Raw genomic sequence first — 11474 nt, 5'->3', positions numbered from 1 at the left:
GGCGTTATATATTATATATATATATAATATATAACGCCTCAAACTAAAGTAAATAGTGCCACGAATACATTTTACACTTGAACACAGTTATGGTCACATACAGTAGTGTATATTAAATAGAAATCTTCTCACTTTAAACACAAATTATTATTAACATTTAAGTAAGAAATATTTAGAATTATTTTAGAGTAGTAAGAGCGCAGTTTTAAACTATGTAGACGATCGGGTACGACCTTCGCGAAGCCGATGCTCCAATGCGATATAAAAAGCACCCACCACTCAAAAAGAATGCTCATGGATTTATGTAAAGTTTATCTGTGTAGAGAAAACATTATTAATGGATATGTTGAAACGTGGACGGATATGGAGATAAGCGTATGTCATCGGGTTGGTTTGTGTTTCTGTGTATGTGATTCGTACGCTTGAATCTGGCGATTTATATGCGCCTCACTAAGTTAGCGAATGCGGTATAATCCCTTCTCCGATCCGGTAATCCTCTAGACGAAAGTGGCCAACTAAAGTAAGTCACTGAGTATTGTGTAGCAGGGTGGGTGCCTAAGTGCTGCTCGTTGCAACAACACTAGCATTCACTTGCTCATCGTGCCATAGTCACCCCCCAACGATTGCAATAAAAACATCAGAGCACCCTGAACTACAGAGGACAACTACACGGCCGAAGTACTGTTGACTGCACTATAGAGTATAGGCCAAAGCCGGCGACGAAACAACGAACTACTCCTAATAGGCACACTCCTCATTCCCATCACCGTGGGGCTGCCGCTGGTCATGGCGGTCCTATCGAAGCCAGCATGCGGTCGAGCTCACCAGTAATCAGGCGTTTCATCCTATTATGCCATCGGCATTGGGTGCCTAAGTTGGCGAGGAGCTATGGCGCAGATTTGTGCCCAACGGGCAGACCAGGTATACACACTTGCAAGGCTACACAGCCTTGTAGCTACATCAGTGATCGGCTCACATTAATGGGGCGGTTCAAGCAGATACAATAGAAGCTGATAAAGATAGTGGCTCGACGTAGAAAACAAGGAGGGTTAACAATGGGCTTATGTTTGCAAAGACGACACAGTGTCTATATATAGATTGATTTTAGTGTAATTTATAGTAACACTATGTTTTCATCTCTATGAAAAATCTAACATGAATGAAAAACAGACAGAAATACAACACTTTAATTCTCAAACTTACAACACTCTCTTTTTAAAAACGAAATGATAAATTTATTGTATCTATGTTTGCGTCTGAAAGCATGACTGAAATTTAAGTAAAAATTGCAAGCTAATAATAACCATATTACGACAGAGTGCCACAGCCATAGCTGACTTTATAGGATGGCAGAAAATGCCGGTAAGAAAGTTCATGTTTCGAAAAACAGAATATTGCGCATCAACAACCCAGGTAATGGATTTAGTTTCCCCTGAGAGCCATGAAATTCATTTACATACAGAGACTCATTTGCAAGTTTTTGCTCACCCCAAAGTTTTTTTCTTTACCTCGTGCCTTGGTTGTGGCTTGAGGTCAGATCGGATGAAATCCCGCTTTCTCAAAGTGGAACATAGTAGATTGTCAACTAGGAACGGCGATGAACCGTACACCTCTGGCTTATAAGGCCCATAGAAGAACATCTGCAATCTCACTTTATTTCGATGCCTAGCTATGATGGTTGTGGCTAATATAAGTTTCGCTTAGGCTTGCGATTATTGTCCCTTGGATCAACAAGGTATGTTATAGGACCAATAAACCTTTCTACTTTAGGATACAGATTCTTCGTGTCCTACAATTTGCAACTATACACGTCATACCAAACATGTAACTATGTAGAATAAGGACAATGCAGTGTCCGGTTCTAATCGTAGTTGTTGCAGTTCGCTATTAATGCCATTTTGAAGGCCAGTATTGAACGCCACAGCCGTTGTATGACTGCTACCTTTGTTGTGCAGTAGTACCATAGCCTCCGATTGTAAAGTGCCCATGTCGTTGCGGTTACGACACCGCAGAACTTAGCGCCTAGAGCCCTTTTTGAAACCGTGAAAATCGTACGTTCAGCCCTTTGGTCCATCTTCAAAACAGCATCAGAGGCACAGCGACCCTAGCCCTTGACTCATCAGCTGCGCTTGCCCCAGAAGTTCTATCTTGCTTCAACGTATCTTCCAATGTTGCAGCTGCAGCGTGCTTCAACTGATGCCCCGTATTGTCCAGATCACATGGATAGTGCCATCGTTGGGGCTACATTAACGATATCTTTTTCACAGGAGGGATGAAAATGCAAACCGGTAGAGTGTATTGGAAATGGCGACAAACAATCATTTGTTCGAGAATGCTGTCTTCAATGTGTCTGTCTGCGGTAGGGTCTGTAACGTTGAATTGTATCGTGTGTCAATCAAATGTAGGGTATTCGGCTAGTACCGCAATCGAAATGAGGTCGTGTGAAATTTTCTACAAACTTCACCACGGATCAAGTGATATATGTTTTCAACATTGCCATTGCATGTCTCACAGTTCTCACTTATTGGAATACTTCACTTTTCCCTATCCGGTTACGTCGAAGGCATGACTCTAGAAAAAGTCATGCCTTCTTCCGCGTTTCGTGGCACACATAACGTGCCTTACGTGTCATGCGGTCAGCGCTCCCTGGCGCACCCGCAAAATGTCCTCGACGGCAATCGTTCGCTCCTCAATGCGAGAATGTTAGATAATTTTCGTATCGCTTTTAATTATTTTCTCTAGGTAGCAATTAACTTTCTTGGAACTCCACTGTTACAACTAGAATTGTTTGCGCCATTACATGAATTACACGAAGTAACACAGCTCCGATGGATGCACCGAGATGAAAGCAAGCGAAAATTAGAAGCCTCAGTGATCCTCTTTCTGACTGGGTCTCCTTAACAGCGACACGGGAACTAAGGCAAACTCCTCCAACGACAGGGATCAATACGGACGCCTACTAGCGGCAGCGACAGCAGTTCAGCGAGAGACTAAGCAAACATATGTAAGAACATATCTGCGTTCTGAGTCGAACGTATATTATTGGGAGAAAGATAAGGTAAAAGAGCAAATTTGGGTGTATGTTATTAGTGCAGTGGGAAGGATGTTTTTAAAGATAAACTAGCATGCTACGGTCACCATCATCACTGTGGCTATTGTTGTTGCTTCAGCTGACTTCAACTTGTGCTTCACAAGCGAATCATTGGAACAACTAACAGAAGTCCTTCCTATATGCTCTGCCCTTCTTATTTGGTTCAGGTTGGTAGAAATGAATCGAACGCATTGCACAGCTATGGCGGTCGTTGGGTGTCGGATAATCGGCGCAAAGGGGACGCATAGCAAAAAGCGCGAGGTTGAAAGCACGAAAAGAAAACAAGCGGAAAGGCCACTAGATAAAGAAAGCCATGGAGGATGTTGCTGGCGGCTATTGTAAATAATATAGCTCCAGCCAAAATCTCGTTGTTGGTCAGCGGTCAACCGAACGGCAAATGGTGCCGACAGGCGCCTAACGCGCTATCAGAAATAGCCGCAGTCCGCCTTCTTTTACTGCTACTACCGTCACCGCTGCGGAGGCTGTACATCTAGCTTGATGATGTCGTCCGGCGTCATAAGCGTCGAGCGGGATCGTGGCCGAGGCTTAAACAGTGTCAGCAAAAGCTCAGCCGCTTGCGGTTGCCTTTCGTGATGGTAGCGCTTGCGGCCTTTGGTGGTGGTCAGCCAACAAAATTTACGGACGCTTACTCGAATCTAGTCCGCTATACCTTACCGTCTGTCTATTCACTGCTGGCCACTGACGGCAACAGCAGCGTAAGGAGAAGGGGCGGCGGTATCATCAGCGATGCGTTCGCAGCCGTTCCAACTTTCTTTTCAATGATCATCACCCGCTATTATCGGCATCATCAGCAACCTAAGGAGCATGTTCATATGTCGCTGCTGATCTCTCTCTGAGCGTTGCCGTTTTCCTTTGTCGCCTGCATTTCGATTTCTTTGGCCTTTGCATCCGCTGAAACCGTCTGAACTGCCGACTCCACTCAGTTAGTTGGGTAGAGTAAGAATTGCGGCCTCCGAATGAGCCAGCCAGTGCGGTCATCACACAAAATTCGGGTTGATATTCTCAATTGAGCTTGAGAATTTCGTGGCAGCCTGTAGCTCTTTTTCTGGCAGATCTTTGGTGCTGCCACAACGAGCGCTTCAGATGTGAGCGTCGTCGTTGTATGTTATTATGGTGCGCAACCATAATAAGACGAGGAAACCACTGGCCACTGCTGACGCAAAAGTTAGCCGTATCGTATTGACCAGAGGAAGGACTAACCGGCGACGCAATCAGCCACAGCTTAGTTACTAGTGGCTGTCAGTACAACGATTTCGTCGTCCATCAGCTTTCGAGTGACTTCGTTCTCTTCCTTTAAAACGGAGGTCCAATTGCGGCGACGGACACCGCACCGGTTGATCGGACAGACGGAGCGATGGCGTCGTCCATTGCCACCAGTGTCCATAACGGCGACAGCAGAGAGGGATCTCTTTTCGTGTTCCTTGATTGATTGGTTCTGTTTCGTGAGTGCTCTATTGGTAAAGGTGAATCACTTGTGAACCTTGCCCCGTTCGTTGAGCGTCCTAACCGTCCGTATTTCAGGCATAGTATCATTCAGTACATACGTACGTACGTCTTATGCGTAAATCCAATCCGCATTCTAATAATCTGACAAGATTGTTTCGAGTGAGTGCGCGATGTTCCCTGTCGCTTTTCCAGGCGACCCTCGAAGACTTACTCGAATAGAAGATTCACTATTATAGCCACGTATGTTGTTTTTATTCTCCTTACTACCAACCTGGTAATGCTCGACCGTCCGATATCGCCATGGATGCTATTACTGCCATGGATAGTGGTAATAACATTGAAGCCACTGCCATTGCTGACATTCAGCGAAGTCATCAGCGGCAGCAGTAGTAGCGGCGATGTCTAAAACTCACTTTCATACATGCCACTGGTTTTTTTTTTTTGCTGAAGTGGTTATTTCTATTGCAACAGTCATTGTCCCAACTGTTTTTACTAGTACCTAATTACATAAATAAATAACTAGTACATAATTAAAATAAGCATCCAATTTGACAAGATATTCCATTGATGCTATTACCTAAACACCGTGTTACAGACAGGCCGGAATGTTACGCTACCAAATACATAATAATAAAAACATTACGTACATTGTCTCTAATTAGATCGGTCTGATCTCTTAGCATTGGAACGGTCCAGTATCTGCAAAACCATTTAGACGAACTAGGTAATCACTTATGTCAATGTTGGTTAACTTGAGTGATAACCACACCACAAAGCACAGCAGAAATGTTGAAAAAGCTGAGTAGAGCTAGCCACCAGTACGCCAATAGTAACATCGAGCAGCTCGAAGTGATTACCAACCGATTAAATTGTTTTATGCAGTATTTTCGCTGGACAATAACGGTGTTTATTCGTTGCAAAATTGTACGCAAGTTGTTTGCATTAGTAAGTTCTTAGCGTTCATCTTAGCCACCCCTTAAAAGTAGAACGCAGTCTCATTTTGTTCGTGTGTACTCTGCCGTTCGCCATTCAGCCACACAAAACTTGCTAGTACGTTTGCAGCTGTCGTCGCTGACGCTCGAGTTCCTTGAAAGACGGAGGTCGCGAATAGCACTAAACAGGAAGATTCTCTTTAGGGCACAGAAAAAGCAAAGGGCAAATAGGAAAGGGAGCGAAAGAAGGAAGGTACCAAAGTAGTCAACAAGCAAGTTGCCCAGGCTGGATTGCTCTAGATTACGAGGCCAGAAAACAGACCAGCATCGCGAGTGCGAGCAATAAGCGATTGGAAAGAAAGATGTCCGGAAGAATGAATCCGAAGGCTCAACTGAGACTTATTGCGAAAGCCTTCTACGTGAACGTACATACAGATGATATGACATGATGAAGAGGAGTTTCTTCAGAAACAGCACTGCATGTCATAACCACGTACAAAACTTGTGAGCTAGTTCTACTGGCGGAGCTATTGCAGAGTGTTTCTTATTTATGATAAGCGATAGTAGCAGCGAAAATTAAAACAAGGGCTACCAAAACGAGAGTATTTTCAACCTTAAATCTGTGTAGAAACGTACACTGCTTTGTAATATTGGCACTACCAACCCTCTAACCTTAAATCTTGTTCTAATAAAATAGCAAGCGCAACATGACAGCTCAAATTGTAAGTGAATGAATAGCCCAAAGCTATCATTAGAACCCATTGGAAAATATCCCGGTATAGCTTACCAGTGTGCTAGAAGCAAGATAGCTTTCGTACTAGACAGCCACAACAGGGGGCACATCCTCGGCCATGTTGGTAAACAACTCCTTTTTAACCCGGCCTTCAGTTAACTCCAGAGCTGTCACAGCATGCAAACGTCCTATGTGTCGGTTCTATTAACTGGGCTGGAATACATCGGGCCCACGCAATTTAACCCCTTTTCTGCATCCCGCTGTAGGTGGCCTTGGACGGCCATGGTGAGCCTAGGCGAGTTTTGTAAGACCTCTGAGTGCAGCCGCGCACATCTAGGGGAGAGGTTTAGCGGTAGGCTTGGGGTGCTGGCGCCGTCCTGTCTAGGCCCCATCCCTTGCTTGCGAAGGCCAGCGGCGCTTTGCGGCTCACAAGATCCCGAGGTGCCTGGTGGTACTCTGGGCCAACGAAGTCTAGGGTAGGCCCAAAAAGACAGTAGGTTCGGTCCTGGCGCCAGCCAGCCAACTCACGAGTGCTGCTGTAGCAGCCAATGCGGCCCGTCTTCAGCCGGTGACGTTAACGGTAGCTCGCTGACTCACTATCACCATTCGTTTGCCAATCTTGCTCCTTCGCCTGCTTGTTCAGCTGGTCGGTCGGTCGACGGGACGGTCCGTAACGTACAAAATATCAGCAGTTTTATGACTAACTATGACAACGCATGCAGGTCCTTTGCGTGTTCCGAGAAAGAGAAAGTGAGCGAAAGGAAAAATGGAAGAGGACAAACAGCTTGCTGCACATTCGTGGAAATTCATTTGCATAGAAACATACGATTGCATACCTGTTCCTGCCACATGAGCGCCACCAGACTCACCATAGCATTGTTACGCTGAAACAAAAGGCTAACACACTGGAGGCTGACACAAGAACAGGATTGATATACTATGATAGACAAGTATCTCTTTCCGTCATATTCTGAAAAATTTGCCTTATATAAGGCCATAAGAGCCATGACCGTGTCGGCGTAGCATTAATCTGCTATGAACGCTCATAAAGTGCATACTTGCGTTATTAGCGTGGGTCGTACTGCAGACTTATGTCACATTGCTCATGTGGTACTATTACGTCAATAAAGGCCATCCCCAGGTTATCCAATAAAACCTTGTTGTACCTCAACAATTCTAAACAAGAAACGATTCCAACATATAGACTACCTCGTCGAATTCTAGAGTCATTTTAAGTTACGGGTAAACCTTTGGGAGAACCAAAATTTGATGGCGTCAAAATCCTTCTAGCATGTACGGCAGAGATCGTTCCATATCTTGTAGCGGAATAGAAAGTAACGCAGGCGTGATACGAAGAACTATGGCATAATATCGTTCGGATACGCATACGTGAAGAGTCGCACAAAGGACATAGCATATATAGACAACTAGCAAAGCCAAATACCACATAAGGTTGTATAAAGATGATCATACAAAAAGGACCTTATTAAATAAAAGGTCGATTGCTAAAGCCTGAATTCGGGTTTCGGAAGATCATGTAGCAGATTATATAAACATATCTTATGTCATTGATGATATACAATGTAAACAGCAATTCATCAATGTCTATAGTAATAGTGGATATTTAATAAAAATCTGAAAAGGTCCTAGTAGGTGTTATAATAAATAGTTATGGTCAACGATTTTTTTGTATACATTTCCTGTGGCACAATGCAGCACCGGCTGTAAGGGTACTCGCTATATTCGTTGGTCCGTTCTTTATTTTTGCTGGCTAACTGCAGACATTATTATAGTCTTCTAGTCAAATGACATTGCGACACTATTCATAAGCAGAACAGATGGTTCCGCCTTCATAGGGACACAGCGCGGCACTAGACAGCGCCCAGTTGAAGGTCGCTCCTTCGCCCTCCCTTCCATCCTTTACAGAATCGAAGCCTTGATCCGTGCACGGTGCACGTTGTGCACGCAAGCCACCCAGGTACCCAGTTAACATGGAGCAGAAGTAATGGCATCATTATCGCCAACGGTAACATCGTTGTTTCCACCCCCGCTACGCCCTTCTGTTTATATGTCCTGACATATGGTATTGAATCCGTCGAGCACTCGTACGCTACATGTACGTATATTAGTCATGCTTACCCCTAACCAGTATCCCAGCGTTATAAGTGACTAAAAATTAACTCTCACAATAATCAAATATTCACAGTGAAAACTATAAATCGCATCGTCAGAGGTGCAAAACATTGATAGTGATTCACTGTCAGAACTTTTAAAAGCTCGGAGCGCTCTTGTTATTTATACACCAGAAAATCGTCCGACAGACAGACAATCCTCGAAATGTCAGACAATATTATTTGAGAGATTATTGCATATCAAACAGGTTACCGGTTTCAGTTCATACTTGGCCTAATTTCCTTTTAGCTAGCTTTACCAAGAGCCATCAGATTTTGGTACCACAGCATAATAGTTCTTGAGCGTAGGGACTAATTTTAGTCTTACATCCGCGAGGCATCCATTTTATTATCATTGTCTATCGTTGGTGTTGTGCTGACACAAACTTAAGCAGAGTATTCGTCCGGGGTAACTTAATGCAATCGTGAAGTTCGTGGTCATAAAGAATCGTATTTTATTTCTCCAGAAGGTCTGAAGGCACTTACCGACATATATCATTGAAGTCCAGCAAAAAGTTGCGACTTTTATACTGCAAATCATTGCAACAAGAAAAATGGCATTATTGTTAACGGAAATATAAAACATCGTCATAATTTACTCACACATAGATTTCCTCTATATGCGCTTATAATCAGATGCGCCGACGCCGTGGGCTAAAACGTAGAGTAGATGCGCACTTAGTGGCAGGGTTTTTACCAACGAAATCGCATATTTATTTAGCTAAGTAATAGTTCTAAACTAATTCGGGTTTAAGAGCGCGCAATGCAATATCAACCGATGTGTATTTTAATGTAATAATTCACTTCATAGAAAACAACATGGAGCTATGTTCGAGCCTACTTTGAAGTATCCCGAGCGGGCATCGATAAGCAGCAATGTAACGATGTACCCGCAAATAGATATTCAAAATCTATTCTTGTCGCGAAGCTCCTGTGCCCACTGACCTAGTCGTCCTTACAAGGAGCATCTAATATTTAATTAAACATGAATTGAAGCAGCGCGAGGTTGTCGTTCATGTTGACGTGAGGTTTAGACCTCGAGAACAGTAAGAATTTGAAACTTCATGACTGCAACGATAGATTACTTGCTCAATACACAGAATGGGCAGCATGAATAGAACTTCAAGCTTAGTTAAACGGATTGAATGATTCGATGGGCACGTTTGCATTTGTGTTCGCATTATACATGTCGGTCGGCTTTATCGTTATGTAAATTAGCGTCACCCACTGCTTCTCTGTCAGCTGTACAATATTAATAATTATAGTATGAATTATACTATTATGTGTATCGTGCTATGTAATATCGTATAATAACGATGCTCCGTAACTTCGTAACGTAACAAGTGTCCAAAGGAGGATAGAGTGCAAACACTGGACGTAAGTGTGAACGTTTCTATGCCGTCATTGGCTCCAACGCGAGAAAATTCTACAGTCGTCTCATCATATCGAGGGAGGATGCTAAAGTGGATTATCGGACTCCTCTTACCCCCGCAGGTTCTGGTTATCTGATCGCGATCCATGGCCAATCAATTCTACTTCATCAGATCTCTACTGCGTACTAGCGTAGTTTCAAGGGATCTGGATGACACTAGCGTTCCTCTCTACCTGTTGGTGTCTCCTTTGCTTTTCGGGCTTGTTTTTGTATCATATAAAAAAAATACCGCTTGAGTAACGTAGGCGTAGACACATCCCCATACTCAACTCAAACTAGAATTGCAATTCTCCCATTATTTTACCGTTTTATCTGCTAAGTTTGTTTATCTGAAAAATTTTACGGTTACTCGTTTACCTTGCTTTGTCCGATGCGCTGACTCGGTACTTTATGCAAAATGTAGTAGGTATCCGAGGTGTTTTGCTACTGCCTTCAAAGATGCTGAAAAAACCACAACGATGTCCAGATGTAGTAGAGATAGGAGTTGAGGTGTAGCCAGGGTATCCGACACTCAAAAAATTGACGTTCAATCCGAACTACACAATGGGATCAATTGCGCACTGAAACGGCTCCGGTTAACCGCGAACGAATGATACAAGGCGATGAACAAAAAAAAAAAAAAAAAAATTCTGTCTCGTGTGTACCACCAGCCACTACTTGGTAGGAGGGGTAGTTAATGGCAAGTGACAGGAATACCTTGACATAGGAAGTTAGCAGAACAGCATTCTAACTCCTTAACAACACAAATCTCACACAGATCGTTGTACTTTCCTCTGGCGACGGTTAAATCTCTAGGCACACACAGCAGATACTTCACCGGCCACAGGGATACAGGGATCTTCTGCTGGCCCGCGGTCACTCGTACTAGCACTAGACTCGCACTAGACTATATTAGGCGAACATGGCACTGCACGCACTACGGAAGGCAGAGCGGGCACGACGGCTAAATGTCCCCTCTTTCCCGCTAAGGTTATCGGTGAAAACTGAGTTGTTTCGAATGTGGCGCTAGAACAGTGCTTATTCGGGGGAGAGGGATCGCTCGCACACTCGCTCGTTCCGTCGCTGATCCGTGGCGATGGCGCGCGCACTGTGACTGCTGCTACGTTGGCTATGCTCGCCAGACGGCGCTGGGGGTGATAGCGCACACGGGCTCACGGGAGAGGGGGAACAGGTGGCCAGCGCTGAAGGGAATGGGCGAGTCATGCGACTTCGAGGGCGAGGGTGATCGCTTCGGATAAGCATAGAACTGGTTTGAGCTAAGAGGGGTTCTAGCTAAAAGATGCAGAAAAGACGATAGAGAAACGGGTGGCAGCGACAGTAAAAACAACTACGATAACAACAGCTGAAGCATGCGACACTTCTGTCAGAAACACAGTTCAACGGCAGCAGCGATAATGCCGACAAAGTAATGGAATACTCGTGGCGTGAAGTGGCGAACACCGGTGATCGTCACATCAACCATATACGACATTTACTCTACGTCGAACGGATGAAATAGCATTTGTTGCTTGGTGAGCAAGCGTCACGTTATGCGCTGCGGCGTCCGCTATCACTGATTTGTAATGGTAGGAGTGGTGCAACTAAACCCCTGGCTGGTCGCCGCCTGTGGGGCCGCCTGTGAGACCGCCCCCGGCCAGCCTTTTACGAA

General features: G+C 44.4%; 1 protein-coding gene across 2 annotated transcripts in view; it reads right to left on the bottom strand.

Moving 5' to 3' along the window:
* Positions 1 to 10784, bottom strand: part of Fas1 (fasciclin 1 Fas1 domain-containing) — a 68037-nt gene extending 57253 nt beyond the window's left edge. Inside the window, exons 1-2 of one of the 2 annotated variants that reach the window (XM_022832602.2) lie at positions 10523 to 10784; positions 10184 to 10267 (exon numbers count right to left, since the gene is read on the bottom strand). The gene's annotated coding sequence lies outside the window, so the exon portion shown is untranslated. Of the gene's footprint in view, positions 1 to 10183 lie in introns of both variants that reach the window. The other variant, XM_022832601.2, reaches the window with a different exon arrangement.
* Positions 10785 to 11474: the final 690 nt, after the last annotated feature.

This window comes from Varroa jacobsoni, unplaced genomic scaffold (genome assembly GCF_002532875.2).
Source record: "Varroa jacobsoni isolate VJ856 unplaced genomic scaffold, vjacob_1.0 scaffold_400, whole genome shotgun sequence".
Lineage (NCBI taxonomy): Eukaryota > Metazoa > Arthropoda > Arachnida > Mesostigmata > Varroidae > Varroa > Varroa jacobsoni.
This window is presented reverse-complemented; position numbering and strand designations above follow the sequence as displayed.